The sequence below is a fragment of the Canis aureus genome, chromosome 19, assembly GCF_053574225.1.
Source record: "Canis aureus isolate CA01 chromosome 19, VMU_Caureus_v.1.0, whole genome shotgun sequence".
Lineage (NCBI taxonomy): Eukaryota > Metazoa > Chordata > Mammalia > Carnivora > Canidae > Canis > Canis aureus.
The window spans coordinates 21098946-21118757 of NC_135629.1; the positions used below are offsets into that span (position 1 = coordinate 21098946).

General features: G+C 45.5%; 1 long non-coding RNA gene across 1 annotated transcript in view; it reads left to right on the forward strand.

Moving 5' to 3' along the window:
- LOC144291204 (uncharacterized) overlaps positions 1 to 19509 on the forward strand; it is a 57820-nt gene extending 38311 nt beyond the window's left edge. Inside the window, exon 3 of the long non-coding RNA XR_013358529.1 lies at positions 19320 to 19509. This is a non-coding gene — a long non-coding RNA (uncharacterized LOC144291204). The remainder of the gene's footprint in view (positions 1 to 19319) is intronic.
- The last annotated feature ends 303 nt before the right edge of the window (positions 19510 to 19812 follow it).

Genomic DNA, 19812 nt, shown 5'->3' on the forward strand with positions numbered 1-19812 from the left:
CTAAAGAAAGATTTAGAAATGCAGGATTTACTTATTTATTTGACAGAGAGAGAGAGAGAGAGAGAATGAGCACAAGCAGGGGGAGTGGCAGGGAGAGGGAGAGGGAGAAGCAGGGAGAGCAGGGAACCCAATGTGCGGCTCAGTTCCAGGACCCTAGGATCACAACCTGAGCTGAAGGCAGACGCTTAACCAAATGAGCCACTCAGGTTCCCTTGAAATGCAGGACTTAATCAGAGCCTTTCATATACCACTGTATGGTTGAATGCCCAGCAGGAATATGTCTTTATCCTTGTTTCCCAAATATCTGTTTAAGGAAACCTTTTTTTGAGAATCACGTTAAAGGATCTGAATTCCATGACACACACCTTGGGCAATATGGGATAGCACAAAAGCTAGGAACCCCCTTACTCTTACGTGTCAAGCTCAACAGTGAATATAGAGGGGTGAGGGTCTATTATCATTGGCTGGGACCTAGTGTTTGTGTCAGAGCCTCTTGTTATTTCTGATACCTGATGTCCCCTCTCCTGCCCTGGCACATTGTTAGCAAGCTTTTCTTACCCCTCTTACCTCTAAGGGTGGAGTCTGTGCCTAGTCTTGGCCAATGGGATGAGAGCAGGAGACCTGGCCTCCGGAAACTGCTCCTGGACTCAGGTCTTCTATATTGTCCCCCATTCCCAACCCTCCTCCATCAACTCTCAGCCAGATGTAAGGGTCCAGTGAGGTGTCTCAGAGCCTCAGGAAATGTGGATCCACCAGATGGAGAAGACCCAGGCCTCTGAAGGCTGCCCAACCCCCTGATTGGAGCCAAACAGGAGTGGGATGTCCACCTGCTGTTGTGTGAAACCTCCAGGATCTGAGACTCATTTGCTACAGCAGTAGCTGAGGCTGCCTGACAGTAGTTATTTGGGGGAACATTCCTGCACAACTTGTGCCACTCCTATGGAAAGGGAGTGAGAAGATGTACAGATGACCTTGCCCTTTTCACACCTCGGGTCTCTGACCACGAGGCCACTGCTGACATGAACAGGTGCCTCGTATTCATTTCCTGGTGTCAGTCACCAGAGGCACATGGAAAGACACCCGAGGAGGATATCACGATGTGTCTCAGGTGGCAGACCCTTTAATAATGATGACCAGTGCTCACAGGGACACTCTCCTACCTTTCTTCCTTTAATCTGGAACCAACAACAGGATGAAAAAAAAATCCCCAGAAATATGTGAGCTGCTGTCAAGCACAGCCCAAGCTTCTGTCGCTTGTTGTCAGTTTCCCAAGGAGAGAGTACCTCTTGACACCTGTCAAGGCTCTGACACTTCCCACCTGCCTGTGGTTAGATGGGAGGCCACCGCAGGGATTAAATCTCTGCCGGCTGCCTGGCCCTGGGATGCCCGAGGCTGCTGCGGGCTGCAAAATCCCCTGCTTGGCACCTGCAAGCTCTGTGCCCAGCCACAGAAGAAGCAGAGTCCTTGCTGCCTCTCCAGGCAGCCTGCATGTCTGGAATTTGGCACCAGGGAGTCTCAGGGAGCAGGAGGCAACCCAGGCCAAGCTGGGTTCAGTCCCATCTGTCTCCGGCTTCTGTTTGGCATCTTGGCTGTGCTGCTAGGAGCCCTCTGCAGTGCCCAGCCTCTCTCAGCAGCTGCTCAACAGGAGACAGGAAAATCACTCTCCTTCCAGTGGACTGGTCTAGGGAGGAGCCTTCCCCAGGAATCCATGGGCCAGAAGCAGCCCCGGGTGGCCACGACCGACAGGCCAGACCAGGCAGGCGTTTGAATCTTCAGACGGAGTCGTGTGTCTTTATTTCTTCCCCATGCAGCATGGCTGCTTCAGGCTGAGATATTAGCTCAGATAAACTCAACATGGAAATCATAATCCAGCAAGTCATGGCCATTCTTGTCAATTCTCTTAAAGGTTAATCTGCTTTTCTCCTTATTAATGAAGGGCCTCGGAAATGCAGCCAGGCCTCTCCCGTGTTTTGGTAGATTTGGGCTAATAGACTGTTTTATTTCCATGGTAACAGCTTCCAGTGTTACAGGAAGATAATTTTCCAGACAAAAGATTTGTGGGTCTTATTATTCTGCAGAGATCTGACTGTGAAGGCTGAGAGAGTGGGTTCAAGGGCTGCCTGGGACTGCAAGGTTGACCCATTCTGGAGCACCTGTTTGCCTCCAGCTTCTGGGTCTCAAGGCTTATTAGGGGGATGCATTGTGGGAAATTGGCAGGGACTGAATAGGAAATTGGCTGGGACTGAATAAAGATATTCTTTGAAAGACAATACTCTAAATTCATTCTCTTATCAGCCAATGGGATTTCAGTGAGAAGTGGCTCGAATTATAGTAATCGCTGGTACAACAGGAGCCTCTGCCCTGTGGAGTGAGCGAGGGGCCAGCCTTCTCACAGTGAGAGTCTCTTGGAGAGGTGCCTCTCAGGGGTCATCACCCTCCCCACCTCCCAGTCCCAGGGCAGACTGGTCGAGTGCTCAGCACATACTCTGTGACACCAGCCAAGTCACAGGGAAACAAAGGATGAACAAAACAGGCGCGGCTCCTGCTCCGAAGGAGCTTAGAGTTGGCCTTTGTGTCAGGGAATGGGTGGGTTGAAACAGACAAGAAACCAGGCAATGGCAATACTTTGTGATACATGTGATAACTGGGATATCCGGGTGCTATGGGGATTCACAGTAGGGCAGAAAAGGCACCCAAAAAGAGCTCTTTTAGGAGGACTTGAGAGCTTTGTAGGAGTGAAAGCTGCTCGGTCATTCACTAAATGACTATCATGAGCCAAGCACAATCATAGGTCCTGGGGACTCAAATGTGAGCAAAACCAGACAGATTCCTTATTTACACCCTGATAAAGAGGTATTAATCAGCTCTGAGGAGTAGTGACATGGGAATTTGACCAAGACAAATATCAAGACTCTTGTGTATAAGCTGGTAGGCTGTGCACTGCCCGACTCTAGGGAGAACTATTCATCACTGATTTAAATATTTATTTTGATGGTTTTCTGGAAGATGATATCTAAAATGTCTTGAGAAAGGGTCACCATATCTTAAATTGCACAAAATTAATTCTGCGGCCTAGTGAAAATTTGCCAGGGAAGGAAGGAGAGTCTTCTCCAAGTGAGTGACATTGTCTAGGGAACTGGACAGTGGGTAGAAACTCGCTGGGTGAGGAGAGAGAAGGAAAGGTGTCCCAGGTACGGAAAACCACAGGCATTCATTGGACCAGTTGCCTCCCAGAGACTGAAAAGAGGCCAGGAAGCTAGAGCAAATGGTACCTGCTGAGGATAGAAAAGGGGCAGGAGAGAGTACCAGGTCAGAATCTCACTCCCCCTGCCTAGGGTTTCCAGTGATGCTGGTCATTTGGCGCCCTGGGCCTGTAGATAGACATAAGTGGGTAAAGTAGATGCAGGGGTGGCAAGGGGTCATTTGTTAGTTAAGGAAACAAGGCAGCCTTGGTAGCCCGTAAGCACATTGGTCCATGGATCACGTGCATCAGAATCACCAGAAACACATATACGTATACAACCAGGTAAGTCCCACCCGAGACCTAGCAAAACAGAATCTCTGGGGCAAGGCCCAGGAATCTGCGTTTCATCCAGCAGGCTATGCAACTCTGTTGCTGCCTAGGTTTGAAAATGGTGCCAGTTAAGCTTGCGCCCAGGGTGGCCACACTCTGTTCATTATTCTGTCTTAGCTGTCTCTCAGACTTTAGGCAAGCACAAGGCTTCCTTTGGATCTATTTCTTTATTGATCCAATGAGTCCCATAATATCTGTCCTTTCTTCCCAGAGGACGGTGTGTTCATTCTTCCCCCATGTTCACTGAAGGAATACTACGTCAAGTTGGCAAGACAGTTTCATTTCATGGGTTATATGCAGTTCTTTAGGAAGTGGCCACAGGGAAGAGAGGGTTGAGAAGGATTCTGAAGCTGGTTGCAGATGGATTAAGGGTATCTGTCACAAGCATTGGAAGGGAGATGGTGACACATCAGTTCTGAATCTAGAGCTGTCTTAGATGAGATGCTGCATCCTCAGAGTAGCCTTCCCCGACCCCCTAACGTGGCACCACGCACCTCCCTCATGTCACCGAGTAACACACCCCCATGTGATTGCCATCACAGCCTTCACTATAATATGCATCTCTCTTATTTATATAATCGCTTCATTTGTTTGTTTTTATTTTTTTTTTTGCTCTCTGATCTTTTTCTTCATTGACTATATGCTCCAGGAAGGCAGGACTGTGCCTTTGTATCTCTTTGGATTACCACTGTCTCCCTCGCTCTTGGCACAAGCTCTTGGCACAGAGTAGCTGCTAATTAAGCATGTGTTGAGTGCATGCAGAAAGGCATCAGGAAATTGCCATCCTGGAACCCAGTGCACGGCACTGCAGAAGGCAGAGAAGATACGGTGAGACTTGGCAGGGACCAGCACTCAGACAGGGAGGCAAGACCTGCTCCGAAGGAAGATAATGCTTAAGTCAGATAAAGGAAGCAGAAGGGTGATGTGGGACTACAGGGAAAAAAAGAGAAGACTTGAAAACACAAGGCAATACCCTTCAGTGAGAATGTTGTGAAATATATAATGAGTGATCCATGTCACCTTGCTCTGAATGGTTAAAAATACTTTCCGAACACCTGAGATGGTCAGCATCCATGAGGTCTCCACAGGGAAGGGGTTGTACCAATGAAGGTACGGATATGGATGAGCTACAGTACAAAGTGAGCCACAGCCTCAGGGCATCTATTCTGGAGAAGGGAAGACTTACGTTCACACAACCTATACACAAATGCTCGTAACAGCTTTGTTGGAAAGAAGCCTGACTTCCTTCCCTGGGTGGTGCAGCAATACCCTTGCTACTACTCACTCATAAGAGGAAACAACCCACCCATACAGGTAACAACTAGATGAATCCCCAGGGAATTACACTGAGTGAAAAAAAAGCCAACTGCAAAAGGGGCATAACATTCTTGAAATAACAAAATTACAGAAATGGAGAACAAATGAGTGGTTGCCAGGGGTTAGGGAAGAAGGAAAATGAGTTCCTCGGGAGGGAGGTGGGTGGGATTATAATTAAGCCACTGGATGAATCCTGTGGGAGTGGAATTGTTCTGTATCTCCACTGTGGTGGTGGATGTGCTAACCTACACATGTGATAGAATTGCGCAGAACTCAATACACAGATGCACATTCAAACGAATCCTGGTAAAACTGGGGCAATCAGAATAAAGTATGTGGACGGTATCCATGTCGAAAACCTGGTTGTGGTGTTCTGCTAGTTTTGCAAAATGTTACCGTTGGGAGAGACCGTGGAGCTGTGTACATGGGATCTCTCTGTATCACTGCCTACGATTTCATGTGAAACTAATTATCCAAAAATAAAAAAAAAAAGTTTAAGTGGAAAAAATCGAATTTTTTTTTTTTTTGTCTTCCAACCTGGTTGAAAGTTGGAGGATTTCCCAGAGTGCATTTCAGCCTAGCAGATTCCATTCTGTGCCCCCTCACACCCCCCCCCCCACTGCAGTGGGACCAAATTGTTTACAGTCCATTCTCCCAGAGACTCTTGGCATTCCATGTAAGCTGCATGGTCTGTTATAGACTATAGCTCCAGCAAAGCTTTCTGGAAGACATCACTGGAACTCTTAGTGTCCAGTGTTGACACAGAACTAGTTTTCTGGCTTCCAGGCTGGTCAAATCGGAGGATATCCAGATACTGGAATGGTAACCCATGAAATACATTTGGGGAGATTGCTCCGGTTGCAACCTGTACTTCCACTGTGATAAGATTTATGTCTTTGATTCTCAGTGCTTGCTCCCCACCAGGCTTCCTGCTAGAGTGTAAGCAGCTTGAAGACAGAGAGACTGTGGTATGTTCCCTACTGTTATCCCTGGTTCACAGACCCATCACACAGACATCCCCATAGTGGCCATTTGTTGTTTCTGCTTGTCTAGCATCCATTTGTCCTTCTTCTGATAGCAGCTCATTTTTCCTTTGGGGAACCACCCCTCCCCAATTGCAGACAGTCTTGGGGAGAGTATGAATCAAAGTGCCCTGGCTCCTTCTCTGGCTAAGGAGAGGCAGGAGACCCAGGCCAGAACGATCAGAGGTGGTGAGTGATGAGCCCTAGATTTTCACAAAAAGTATTTTAAAAGACAAGTTCTCTCCTTTCCCTATGATTACTCTTCTGATAGGATGTCAGTTGAGAGCTGTGGGAAGCCTTTTCACTAACTTCCCTTGAAAGAGTTTATCTGCAACAAAATGATGCATCATTCGAGCACCTGGATCTGGCCATACCTGAAGCTAAAATATCCTCAGACTTTTCACTCGAAAAAGTAGGCTATGGTGATGCCTTTTCTGCTTGAATCAATTTGATTTGGCTTTATGTCATTTGCAATCAAGACTCCTAAGCCATTCAAGTACTTAGTATTCAACAAATGAATGAATGAGCAAATGCAATTCTGCAAATATTTACTGAGTATCTCCTACTTCTCAGGCATTGTTTGAAGTCCTGCAGAAAGAAGCAGAGGAGCGGCAGAAATGACGGCCTCCCTTGAAAGCCAAGTATGTGGCCTGACAACCTAGAATTTGGGTCAAACCATCCAATTATAGTGGCTGCTTAGAAATACCTCTTCTCCTCTCGGCCTCTCCCTTTCTTCTCCCACCAACATAGCTATGGTTTGTTGGTAACTCCGTTCTAAGGCATGGCCCATGAATTCTCGAACACCAACGCTCACATTCACTTGTGGGGCCAAGTGACTTGGTTCTGTCTGGTTATCAGATGCAAACTTTGTCACAGCAGGAACTTAGACCAGACATTAGGGGAATATTGCGGGACCAGATGGTGTTTCTGAAGAAGGTTGTCCTATTTTTGCAGCTCTAGGATTTGACAATAAATCTGCCTGGCAGGCCTCAGATGTGATTTGGCCTCAAAATGGTCTCTGTTAATCCTTGATGCTGTGTGTATCTGTCAAGGTCCAACTAGGAAAACAGAGCCTGCTCTAAGTATTTGAACAAAAGGAATGTAATACAAGAGACTGTTTACTCAGATGAAGGAAGCGACTGAGAAGCAAGGGACAGAGAACTGAGAGACCACCCAGAGATCTGCACTGGCAGGAAGACGCTACTACTACCAGGCTGGAGAGGGCAAGGGAGCAGGTGGTGTTACCTGGGTCCAGGGGCTGGAGCCACCCGGCAGAGGCTGGAGTTGGGCAGGTCTGTGCGGTGGAGGCTGATGCCAAGAAAGACATACGGTCACTGCAAGAGACACAGAGAATGAGAAGGAAAAAGATTCTTTCTTATCCCTTCCTCCCACCTTCCAAACTCACAACAGCTTCCTCCCAGTGGTCATACCCAACCCAGCACCTCTCAGTAACCGCACCTAACCCAGCACCTCCCAGTGGCCACAACCAAGCCAGGACTTCCCAGTGGTCACATCCAACCCAGTACCTTCTAGTGGCCTCACCCAACCAGGAACCAAGTTGAGGCAGGGAGCCTCCTGTGATTACAGAGCACAGCAAAGGTGGGCAAGAATGGATGGGGAGAGGACGGGGGTGGCAAGAGACCCAGGGCTGCACACTTCTGTCACCCCAAAGCTGCCATTGCTGGGTTCCCATGTGCATCATTCCCCTTCTTATCCGGGAAGAAATGGACCTTTTGAAACAAAGATGTCACCAAGCCTCTGTCAGAAATCAGGACTCATATGCTGTTCATATGGAGTATAAAATGGCACAACCACTTTTAGAGAACTTTTACAAGTTTCTGATAAATGCGACACACATCCACCCTAATGACCCAGCAAGTCCACTCTTGGGTATTTGCTCAAGAGCAATGAAAATATTGCACAAAGCAAATTATATGAGAATGTTTATTGCATTATTTATAGCCCCAAATTGGAAACCATGTAAAGATATGTCTGTAGGAGAATGGATGAACAAAATTATCATGTGATCATAAGATGGTATACTTCTGAGCCACATAAAGGAACACACTACTGCTACACACAACAATATGAATGGGTCAGAAAGGGTTATAAGTAAAAGGGCCAGACACCTACAATCTCGTTCCATTTGTGTAGACTCCAACAAGAGACAAAAGCCTAATGCACGGTGATAGACATCAGATAGTGGTTTGGAGTGGAGGTCAGGGACTGACTTGCAAGGGGAATTGAGGAAACATTCTAGTGTGACGAAAATGTCCCATATCTTATTTTGGATAGAGGTTATCCAGGGGTATATAATTATCAAAACATTACACTGGAAACCTAAGATTTATGCACCTTCTTGTACATTATTTATAGGTCATATTAAGCCGTAAAAATAAAAAACAGAGAATCCCTTTTTAAGGTTGAGAACAAATTCCTTCCTTCTCTCTTTGGTCTGTACTCTCAAGAAGGACAGCATTAGGGGATCCCTGGGTGGCTCAGCGGTTTGGCGCCTGCCTTCGGCCCAGGGCGTGATCCTGGAGTCTGGGGATCAAGTCTCCCATCAGGCTCCCTGCATGGAGCCTGCTTCTCCCTTTGCCTGTGACTCTGCCTCTCTCTCTCTCTTTCTCTCTCTCGATCTGTTTCTCATGAATAAATAAATAAAATCTTAAAAAAAAAAAAAAAAGAAGGACAGCATTATTACATCCTGGCAGATTTCTCATTCCACATTTCCACTCTGTAGGATGTCACCAAGAAGATAAGAGCACTCTGTCTCTTAAACCGACTAATTAGGAGTCAGATGCAGCCCTAATGCCCCCACCATCCATATAACTCGTGAGCATCAGGTTGACGTGTATTTAACATTCAGCTAAGAGACCATAAATACTTAATCATGTGACCACTACTTTTAAAGACATCACTTATGACTGTGCATTTCTTTTGGAAATGGTGCTCATCTGGCTTCATCCAGATATCCAGTAAGGATCACTGGGAAAAGATACAAAGGCAAGAAATGTAATAATCTGGACGTGTTGTTTCCCCCAGCAGCCATTTCCTGTTTTCTTACTCCCACCGCTGGCTGTTATTAAAGGTTCATGTGGTTTTGGGGGAAATGGACTCTCCCCACCCACCTCTGATCCTGCCAGTCCTAGGTTTGTAGCATATGACCTAGAATGAGCCGATCACTGCATGCTAACCCTGCCCCCCTCACCCCCCACAGAGATCTGGTGAAGGTGGATGTATGACCTCCAATCATATTGAATCCCAATACTTCGGCTTACTAAGACTTTTCCTCAACACAACCATAGTTTGGGAGTATGAGGCCTGGCATTGCTATAGCTATTGCTACTTCCAAGCAGGGAGTCACAGTAGGAACCTAGCAGAGAGAGATGAGAGCAAAATTGGAGTATAGCCCTGTTGTCATCATGATAATATGTCTGAGGTCTACTCTCTATCTCAACTTTTTGGTGACATGAGCCAATAACTCCTCCATTATGTTTAGGCCATATATTCTGTTATATGTAGCCCATGGCATCATTTTGTGTGATAACCAGCACAGTAGGCTCATTTGGGCAGCAGGCCTGAATCTGTGAAAAGTGGTAGGACTAGGAATCAGAAGCCTTAAGTTCTGGTGTTGGCTGGGTCACAGCTGAACTGTAGGACCCTGGGCAAGTCATTTAATCTGGCAGGATCATTCTTTAGTCCTCCACGTGATGAGGCATTTAGAAAGCAGGACCTCCAGGTCCTTTGGCACTAATAGGAGTGACATTGTTGAAAATAATTATAATAATAACTTACTAAGTTCTTGCCATGTGCCTGGTTCTGTGTTAATTGCTTTGGATTCAATGTTTCATTTGATTTTTGTTATCACTTGGGGTTTAATCCAGAAAGAGGAACCACCATGAATATTTTGGAATCTGTGAATATTTCAGAATAAAGGATTTATTTGAAGAAGACCTCACATGTTCATGGGAGAAATTGAAAACTGGGGTCCAAAAGGAAGAGTTGGAGGATCAGAATAAAGTCAACAGGAGCCAGTTCTCTAACTGGTCCCCCTGCAGAGCTGCTACAGGTGGAAAATAAGGAGTCTGCTAGGGAATACAGGAGGTAATGCATGTCCCACTGCCACCATGGGTGCAGCAAAGGGGAACCAGGTGTGAAGTCTACAGAAGGCTGTTATCACAGACACTGGCAGAAGGCCTGGGGCCAGTTACGTAGGACTGGCAGTCAGGAAGAAGGGGTGGGAGGCACCTCGTGACTCAGTTGGTTAAGCATCTGCTTTCCGCTCAGGTCATAACCCAGGGGTCCTGGGACTGAGCACTGCCTCGGGTTCCCTGCTCAGTGGGAAGCATGCTTCTCCTTCTGCCTCCACCCCTCCCCTGCTCATGTTTGCTCTCTCTCTCTCTCTTCCAAGAAGAGATGGAAGCCGGGCAGGAGAAAGTGAAGCCAAGCTGGAACTGATACCTCTTCATCTACGTCTTAATGCATCAAGCACAATGACCCAAGAGTAATGGCTGCTGCTTCACTTTTCCCTTCCAAATTCATGCTTTTAAAAAATTAACTAATTAATTAATTAATTAGCCTAGAACAGCAACCCAAACACACACAAGGAAGAGGATTCTAGGAAATGTCATTCCAGCTTAGCCAAACCGACAGTGCAAACCAGCAAACCCTCTAAAGAAAGATGGATGAGGGACGCCTGGGTGGCTCAGCGGTTGGGCGTCTGTCGTCAGCCCAGGGTGTGATCCTGGAGTCCAAGGATCGAGTCCCACTCAGGCTCCCTGCATGGAGCCTGCTTCTCTCTCTACCTGTATTTCTGTCTCTCTCTGTGTCTCTCATGAATAAATAAATAAAATCTTAAAAAAAAAAAAAGAAAAAGAAAGATGAATGAGCATTCCCCTCCAAAGTTTAGAGAAGCTAAACAATTTGCCCAAAGTCACCCATCTGCCTAGTCCTAGAATCAAGACTAAGACCTGGAAATTTTTTCTTCTATTATACCTCCTTGGTCTATTGTACTTGATCACTTCTCCTCCAAATTTAGTTTGTAAATTTTAGCTATGAAATGTTGATTTTACTCATAATTCTTTTCTCTTGTCATTTTCACCTTCCTAATTCATTTCATTAATGACTCTGGCTCTTGCTTCTTTCACTTCACTGTCCTTAGCTTATTGATTCCTGAGCCTCACAGCCTCATGGCCACAAGACAGCTGCTGCAGTGCCAGGCAAAGCATGGAACATGACAGCAATCAGCTGAAGGAGAGACAGGGCTATTCCTTTCTTGAGACTCTTTTTATTGGTTAGGAGCTTCTTTCCAGAAGCCCCCATCCCTAGGGCCTGGGTCACATGCTTGAGCTCACTTGCAAAGGAGGCTGAGAAAACAAGTATCCAGTTTTCAGCCTCCATCTTGGGAGGCCACTTTGCCAGAACAAATGTGGACAGGATACTGTGAGGCAGGCATCCACCTGTGTCTGCCATAACCTCACCAGTTCTTTTTTAGCCTTACCCTTTTTAGCCTTACCTTTCAGTCAGCAAGACTAAATGGTTTTGTCTGTGTTTTGATTTACACAGAGAGTAGAAAGATCCTCTTTCTACTTGGGAATCCCTAGAATTGTCCACATTAGCATCACTATGCAAAGGACCCAAAAACAAAGTCTCCAGAGCATAATGCCCTCCAGGAAAGGAGTATTAACACTATGCCAAACATATACATTGGTGTTTCTCAGCCACTTTTTGTTATGATCCTCTCCAAATAGGTTTTGGAGGCTTTTTTTTTTTTTTTTTTTTTTTTTCTGGTGAGCTCCCATGAAATTTTAAAACGACTGGTGTAGGTTTGTCTGTGTGCTATATGTATATCTGTGATTTATACATAGAAAGCGGAAGATGTTTTTCCATCGGAGATTCCATTTTCTCCTTCTTGGCTGTCATCCGGTCCCTGTTGGGAAGGCATGATCTAGATGCCACCTTGAGCTTTTTCAAACAGATTCTTCATATTTTCCGAGGATGTGGATATTAGTATTTGTCTAGCCACAGTATTCAGATGTGTCAGCCCAGCCCTGAGGAGAGAATGAATATTTGCCTCCATTTCTGACTTGCCTTTTCTTTCTTTCTCTTTCTTTCTTTCTTTCTTTCTTTCTTTCTTTCTTTCTTTCTTTCTTTCTTTCTTTCTTTTTCTTTCTTTCCTTCTTTCTTTCTCTTTCTTCTTTTCCCCCAAGACTTTAACTCATTCACCTTAGTTTATGAGGCTTCAAATGTGGAGCTTGTAGTAAAATAAAATTAAAAGTTCAAGAAAGGGGCCTGGGCAAAATGAAGGCGACCTAATCATGCTGTAGGGGAAACACACAGTTCATTAGTTGAGACTTTTGACTCGCAAGTACCTGGACGAGTTACTTTTGGCAGGGGTGGGGGATTTCGCTGATGGGAGCCAGCATCCGTCTGCTCAGGCTACCAAAACTGAGGCAGGCAGACGGGTGGCTTGAACAGCAGAAATTAACTGTCTCACAGGTCTGGAGACTAGATGTCTGAAGTTAAGATATCGGTAAGGCTGATTTCTTCTGAAGTCTCCCTACTTAGCAGGAGGATGGCCACCTTACTGTGTCCTCATGGCCTTTTCTCTGCACATGGGCATCCTTGCTATCTCCTACTCTTATAAGGACACAGTCCTATTGGGTTAGGGCCTACTGTAATTACTTGATACAACCTTAATTACCTCTTAAAGACCCTATCTCTAAATACAGTCTGTTCCTGAGGTCCTGGGAGTCAGGGCTTCAACATATGAATGTGGTGGGGCAGGGAAGGCACGATTCACCCCTTAACAAATACGAGATCTTTTGTGGACATTGCAGCAGAGCAGATACGAGGCTGCTCCACCTGCTATTGGAGATCTTTGGTTCTAGAGCAGGTATCTCCCACCAAAACACTTCCTAGCACGAGGAGGGAGGATAAATGAGGAGGCCAATAACAAAATGATGCAGCAGAGACTGTGGGCAGTGGGACAGCAGATGCCTCATCTGAAGGAAGAGCTTACTAAACGTCCTATGAGATAGGAGCACAGGCCCAGTGTAGCCAGATCGCCCAGTTTTCTAAGAAAAACTGAAAATCTGGGGGTTTTTGTGACGTTTCCAATTTTAAAAAAACTGCTGGCCAAATAAAATATCTGCCAGCTGGATCTACCCTGCTCATCGTTCCTTCTTCAGCACATTGCTGGGATGTGACCCAGCTGCCTTCTGTAGGGCTCCGTTCTGTGGGGATAGTTTCGGGTTGGCTGAGCCGGTGCCAGATGTCCCTGGGAAGGATAACTCAGCCAAACTATGGCTACTGGGTGGGCAGAGTGACAGACAGGGTGGTACCTAAAGAGCAGGGGCTCAGCGGAAACTGTAAAATCCCCCACTGGGGAGGGGGTCAGGGTAAAACCTGCTGGAGCATCTCTTCCTGGAGTCAATGAGAGTTGTATCACAGTTGGAAGCAACTTTCCACAGCTTCCAGAAAAGCAAAATCGAGGTGAAACAGGTTTAAACTGGAACTCAGGGAATTTAAATTGGGCTTTTGGGGAAAGTTGTAAAGGAGTTTTATGGCTCTGAGAATCTACCATGGGGTCTCAGGTTCTCTCAGATGGAATCCAAACTGGGCTGTCCTGGCTGGTCTCCAGGAAGACCTTATCTGTCTTTGTCTCTACTCACTCTCTGCTGCCCCAAATCCCATTCACTGCCATGGCCCCGAACAGCATAGGCCATTTCTTATCTCATCAACTTGCAGATCAAAGTGTGATTTGGGCTGTGAGAGCCAGCACCACCCCCCTTTTTTTCCCTTCCCATCCTTTGAACCACCAAAAGCCTGAGCACACTCTTGATGTTGCTGATTCTGTATTTAGGTGATGTCTTCATTTTGGGGGCGGGGGTGGATAGAGAAAGAAAGAAAGAAAGAGAAACGTCACTGCGATGGGCTGACGCCAGTGGGAAAACTGGCATTAAGAAACTGTTATTAAGGAAGAGGATGTGTGGAGAGTGATGATAAATTCCATGCGTAATTAGTTATTAAGAAACAGGTTGGCACCCCTATTCATCTACTCTGACACGTCTTCTCCCATCTATTAACTTGTGGCTATTTGAAGGTTTCACATGCAAACAGAGCCAGAGATATCAGTGGGGGGCACAGCTGTTTGGGGGAAACAAATTAAATCACGTCCACTGAACTGTTTTGCTGTTTAAATCCATTCTAAAGATATCCGAAGACCAATGAGGGTTCTTTCTTTCTTAGTCAATCAAACCCAGCTCAGGCTCCAGAACAGTCATTCTGATGGTGGTTCTGTCCAACATTCAGAGGACAGCAGCTGCAGAAGGGGAAATTATAGCATCAGAAACTTCCCAGCTGCTAGATTCTGTGTGGATCTGTTTCCGATGACTTTTCTTTTATTACTTTTATAATTAATTCGCATAATGCTTTACAGTCAACACAGTTGACAGGATGCTTTCCAACCTTCATTTGTTAGAATCGGTTTATAGGGTGCCTGTCTCATGTGCCAGGTTCCTTTGTGGTAGTGACAAGGAGAGGCAGAAAAACAAGTAAAGAAATAAATAAGCAAGATAATGGATCTCAGAGGTGGGACATAAATGATAAAAAGGAGCTGTGTCCAGGAAGATCTAGGGAATGCACGTTCCAGACCAGGTATGATTCTGCTCCCCAGGGCACATATTGCCATGTCTGGAGACATTTTTGGTTGCCACAACTGGGGGCAGGGAAGGGTTACTGGTCTCTAGTGGGTAGAGGCCAAGGATGATGCTTAACCTCCTACAGTGCAAAGCACAGTCCCCACAACCAATATCCAGCCCCAAATGTCCGTAGTGTCAGATTGAGAAATTTGGTTCTAGATAAAGAGAATAGCTTCAAATAGAGAGAACAGCAAGGAAGTTGCGGGAATCAAAAAGAAAACCTAGGATGTGAGTCTACTCGTCAGCTCTCATTGCAATAATGCTACAATGCTACCACAAAACTCAATGACTTATAACTGCAAGCATATCATTTCTTTCTGTTGCTCTGGGGTCTTTTGGGATGGTTCTGCTTCAGGCACTACTTATCTAGGCTTTGCTCCAGACTACAGGGTAGGCTCAAATCTGCTGTACATCTTCCTTCAGACAATAGCTACCTGGGGCACATTCTTCTCCTGGCAGATCACAGAAGCACGAGAGGCTGTGCCAAACGGCACACACTAATTGCAGGGCTCTTCCCACACCATAACCACTAACATTTACTGGCCAAAGCAAATCTCATGTCCAAGCCTCATGTCCAAGTTCAGGGATCACAAAGTCTACTCTATCATGTATAGACATGGCAGGGTTCTCATGGAACGTTAAGAATGGAATGCAAGATCCATCTCTATCTCACTGGGCATGGCAGAGAGGCGTTGGGACTGGAGAGGCAGGCTGGGGCAAGAATAGAGAGGTGGACTGTGGATTTCATTCTGAATGCTCTGCAAAACCATTGGATGGATATAAGCTAAGGAGCTGCACATAATTACGCTGAGCAATTACAAATGGCTGCTTTGTGAGGAGCAGATTGTAGGAAGCAAGAGGAAGACGGGGGACCAGGTAGGACACCATTGCAGTAGACCAGGGGAGATACAGTAGTGTCTTAAGTCTAGGATCTGGGCAGTGGAGAAGTACCACAGTGCACACGCTCGGGATGTATTGCAGAAACAGAATCATCTGACCTTATTGATAGGTTTGGGATGTGGGGAAAAGAAAAAAATCAGGGATGACTAAGCATTTTGTCTTGAGCCACTACATTGGATGGGAGGTATAGCACCACTTTGTGGAGCCAGAAAACCTGAGAATGAGCAGTTCCAGGGAAAATCAGTCTTCATCCCATTTAATTTAATTGTCTCAACAGGTCTATCTAGAGGTGCTTATACCATCTCCTCTTCCTAGAAGAGGAAATAGGAACTCAGAAAAGTAAAGTGACTTGTTCCAGACCACAACTCCCGTCAGTGGCAGAGCCAGAATTTGACTGTAGTTAGTCTGTACTCAGACTGCACAGCTGTACATGGTTGTTTCACTCCTTCTCTACACCTGTAGGAGGCTCCGTGGTTTGAGGCTTCTGAGAAGCTTGCCTGCTTCTGAATCTATTTTTTTCCAGACCGTACATTCCAGAATTAGTCATCTATGTGTCAGGGCTGTAGGAAGCAGGCAAGAGCTTGGAGCAGAGCAGCCTGGCCTCATGTCCCAGCTCATCTGCATTCAAGCTTGTGTATAAAGAATACAGTTTTTAGAGAAGGCACAGGGACCAGACTACTTCCATGGCCTTGAGCCCTCCAACCCTGCTTCCTCTACAGTCACTTCTATCCCATCCTCCTTCCCTCATCTGCACTTAGCCATAGGGACTCTCTTGGTCCCCAGGACAAACTGAGTTCTTCCTCACCCAGGGACTCTATGCCTGCTGTCCCCTCCACCAGGATCCTCGTTCATGGCTCTTCTACAGTCACTCTATCACCTCCATAGTGCTTAACACTGTAAGCTTTTCAAAATGATTTCCTTTCCCTCTTTGCCATGCCAGAAGTGTGAGGGTATTTTTTTCCCCTACCTTCACTGTGAGACCCTGGTGGGGCCCCTGGAGGTAAAACTCACAAGAGAATGGGACCACTTTGGAATTTCTAATTCTCTAGCTGGTCCACACGGAGCCCCCAGCAATTCATCAACAAGAAGTAAATGTCCTCCTACCCATTGGCTGTAGTCCTGGGCCTTTTCTGCTCTTGGTAAACTATGATACTCTGTCCATCTGCCTGTCACTCTGGTCTTGGGGGCAGTGGTTTTTCCCTGTGCTCTCAGTTCTCCCAGGTGTCTTAGATTTGCTTACTTTCATTTTGTTTAACCTTTTTCTTCTAGTAAGGGTAAAAATGACAGCTTTTGTTCTTTACATGGTGGACCAGAAACCCCATGATTTTTTTTTTTATTATTGTGTTTTGTCTGTTTCTCCACTTCACAGAGATCTTCTCCATTTTACTCACTTTGTTTCCTTGAGATCCTGGAGTATAGGTTTGCACATGATAGGTGCTCAAAATTCTAGGCTTGTGGATGGATATGAGGACCTGGATCCATTGCTTCATGTCAGATGTTTTTAGCTAGGAGTTGAAATACATAATCTCTGAGGAATCCCTTCTAGTATATAAATGCTATGATGATGAAGCTGGGAGTTTGCTTACAAAATGTGACCTGCAGGATAATTTACCAAGCCATGAAGTCTATTAATATAAATGACATGGTCCAATTTGCTAGCCAGTCTCCTTTTGAAATTTCATATATGCAGGAGGACCTCAACCACCAAATGAGGGGGTCCCCCAGCTCCTACAGATTAAAAAGAATAGGGGCACCTGGCTGTCAATAGGTGGAGCACACGACTCTTGATCTCAGGGTTCTAAGTTTGAGCCCCATGTTGGGTGAGGAGGTTACTTAAAAATAAAAATCTTAAAAGCAAAAAAAAAAAAAAAAAAAAAAAAAAAAAAGAACAGAAGAGACTGGAAGCTCTTTTTTGTATTTCTGAGAACCTTTGGAAAAGGCATATTTCTCTATTATTATGAACATGAACTCAACAATGCCACTTATTAATTTTTAAAGTGTGAGAAAGAATTAATTACTTCTAACTACATGCTGTTTCATTTGAATGACACAATATTTCAAAACACAAAACAATGGGTTATCATGAGGAAGAAAATGATCGAGCTTCTTGCTGATTTAAAAGGGGGGGGGGGCCAGTCTGGGAAACTCAGAAAGTGGAATTTCAGCATCCAACTCCTGTGACTCTTCTCCACCATGCTGAACCCCTATCACGTTCCTCTGAACTGTGATTATCCCTTTTTGGGGGCCCACATACAGTGAACACCTGGTGATTTGACCTGCTAATGATTTTTGCAGCAAAGACCTGGTGAAGGCATCCTGATTATTCATAAGGAATCCATCCTTCCTCCTCCCCCAGACCATGGCAATTGAATAGAAGTAGCTCCAGCTTTCTTGACTCCTGGTGAGCAGGTGGCAAGACTCAGTAAAGGGGTATATTTCAACCTAGGGATGGAAGTGCGGCCAGCTCTAAACAATGAGAATCTGACTCAGGATTTTAAATGGAAGTGTTTGCAAGAAAATTGTCTCTGTATTTAATCAGAAACTGGCAGTGTGCAAACCTATGGCTGTTTGCGGCATTTTGTCACTCTATAGCTAAGAGTGTCATAGGCTGGGCACTCCAGGAAGAAGACTCAGGCAAAGGTTTATGTGCAAAAGGTTTATTTTGCAGATGTTCCTAAATGGCATGTGCAGGAGAGTAAGGAAGTGAGACAGGAAAAGGGGAATAAGCCCAAGCAAAGTGCATTAGTGAGCTAGATACTACTGAGGGAAGTGGGGCTTCATCCTGTTAGAGACATCTAGAGAAAAGTATAGACCATGGCTCAGAGTTGTCCCATCTCAAAATAATCAAATCAAATCAAAATAATGTTTGAATCTACTAATTCTGCCCTTCTTTGGCTGAGGACTGCTCCCAGGACAGTTGGTTCCCTGGCACTTTTGCTTGCCTGCCACAGCCTGAACCTGCTCCCTTGTCAGAGAAAGCCCCCAGGCTGAGAAGCACAGGAGCTACACATGGGTGCCATGTGTGTGCACATGGGAATGCTAAGTGTGGAAGCACTGTGTACAGGGACCCATGGGATCTGCTGCAAAGACCTTCCCTGAGAACAAAGCCAGCCCAGATCAAGCAGAGGACAGAGTCCTGACCCCACCATCTGGCACCTGCCTCCAGCATGTGTCAGCTAGCACTGCACCCCTGGACTTTCCTTTATCTGAATCAATTTCTCCTCTCCTTCTGAAGATGGTTTGAGACTGGTTTCTGTTCTATGTAATGAAAAGATCCTGATGGATATGCAGTGTTTCATCTCATCTTACAAGTACTTGAACACGTAAATCCCTGTATCTCCCTTAGGAGTAGAATCTATAATGAATGTACTTTTGAGTCTTCCATAATACCTGTTAACAAGGTTCATATCAATTTTAAGAAATATTTGTTAAATGAATGAATGAGTACTGAAAAGACTCACCAAAGTGCCACACAAGTCTGTATATAATGGTAATTCACTTTAAGGCACCTGGCAGAGGGTAAGTGACATAGGGAGAAAACATCTGCAGCAGATTTATCCTGACATTGGCCCCACTAAAATGGAGAGGTAGGGGTGCTGGGGATGGCAGTACCACTGGGACTCCATGTGAAAATAACCCAAGTGTTAGTTCCTCTACCCAGAGAGATTCCTTGGTTTTATTTTTTTCCAAAAGCCTCATTTCCAGCTTTTCATTAGCTATGCCTTAGCTTTCCATCAATCCTTTATTTTTCCCTAATTTGGCCTGATTTTGCATTTCAATCTCTGTCATTTGCCGCCCCAGAACCCTAACAAGCAGAGAAAATACAAAGCACAACCATCCCTGCAGAAACCAGCGTCCCCTCGTCTCAGTCCCAGATGCTGTCTCTCGTGGTGGCAACATGGGGGATTGTGTCATCAAGCCTGCTTCCCTGCAAGATGCTGACTTTAACAGATTAGAAATGTTGCCGGCACATCCCACGCTTCCGCTAATAAATGATTCCATATCTATCATGAATGAATTTTTCAAGTCTTCCATTACTGCCCTGTGTACCTACTCACGAAGTACATTTCCAGGCGATTTTGTCTGAATTACATGGTTAATTGCCTCATATTTCCAGCTCATGTTACAGGCCCCCTGAGTTAGAACGAGGGAGAGAAGTACCATGTATCATTTCCTGTACAGAGGACAAATTCATGGATAGAGCAAGGCACGTACTAATGCTGAATGCTAATTTGTTTCTAGCTTCCAAGTATAACTAAGTTTAAAAAAACATAAAACCCAAAGATAGAGAGGT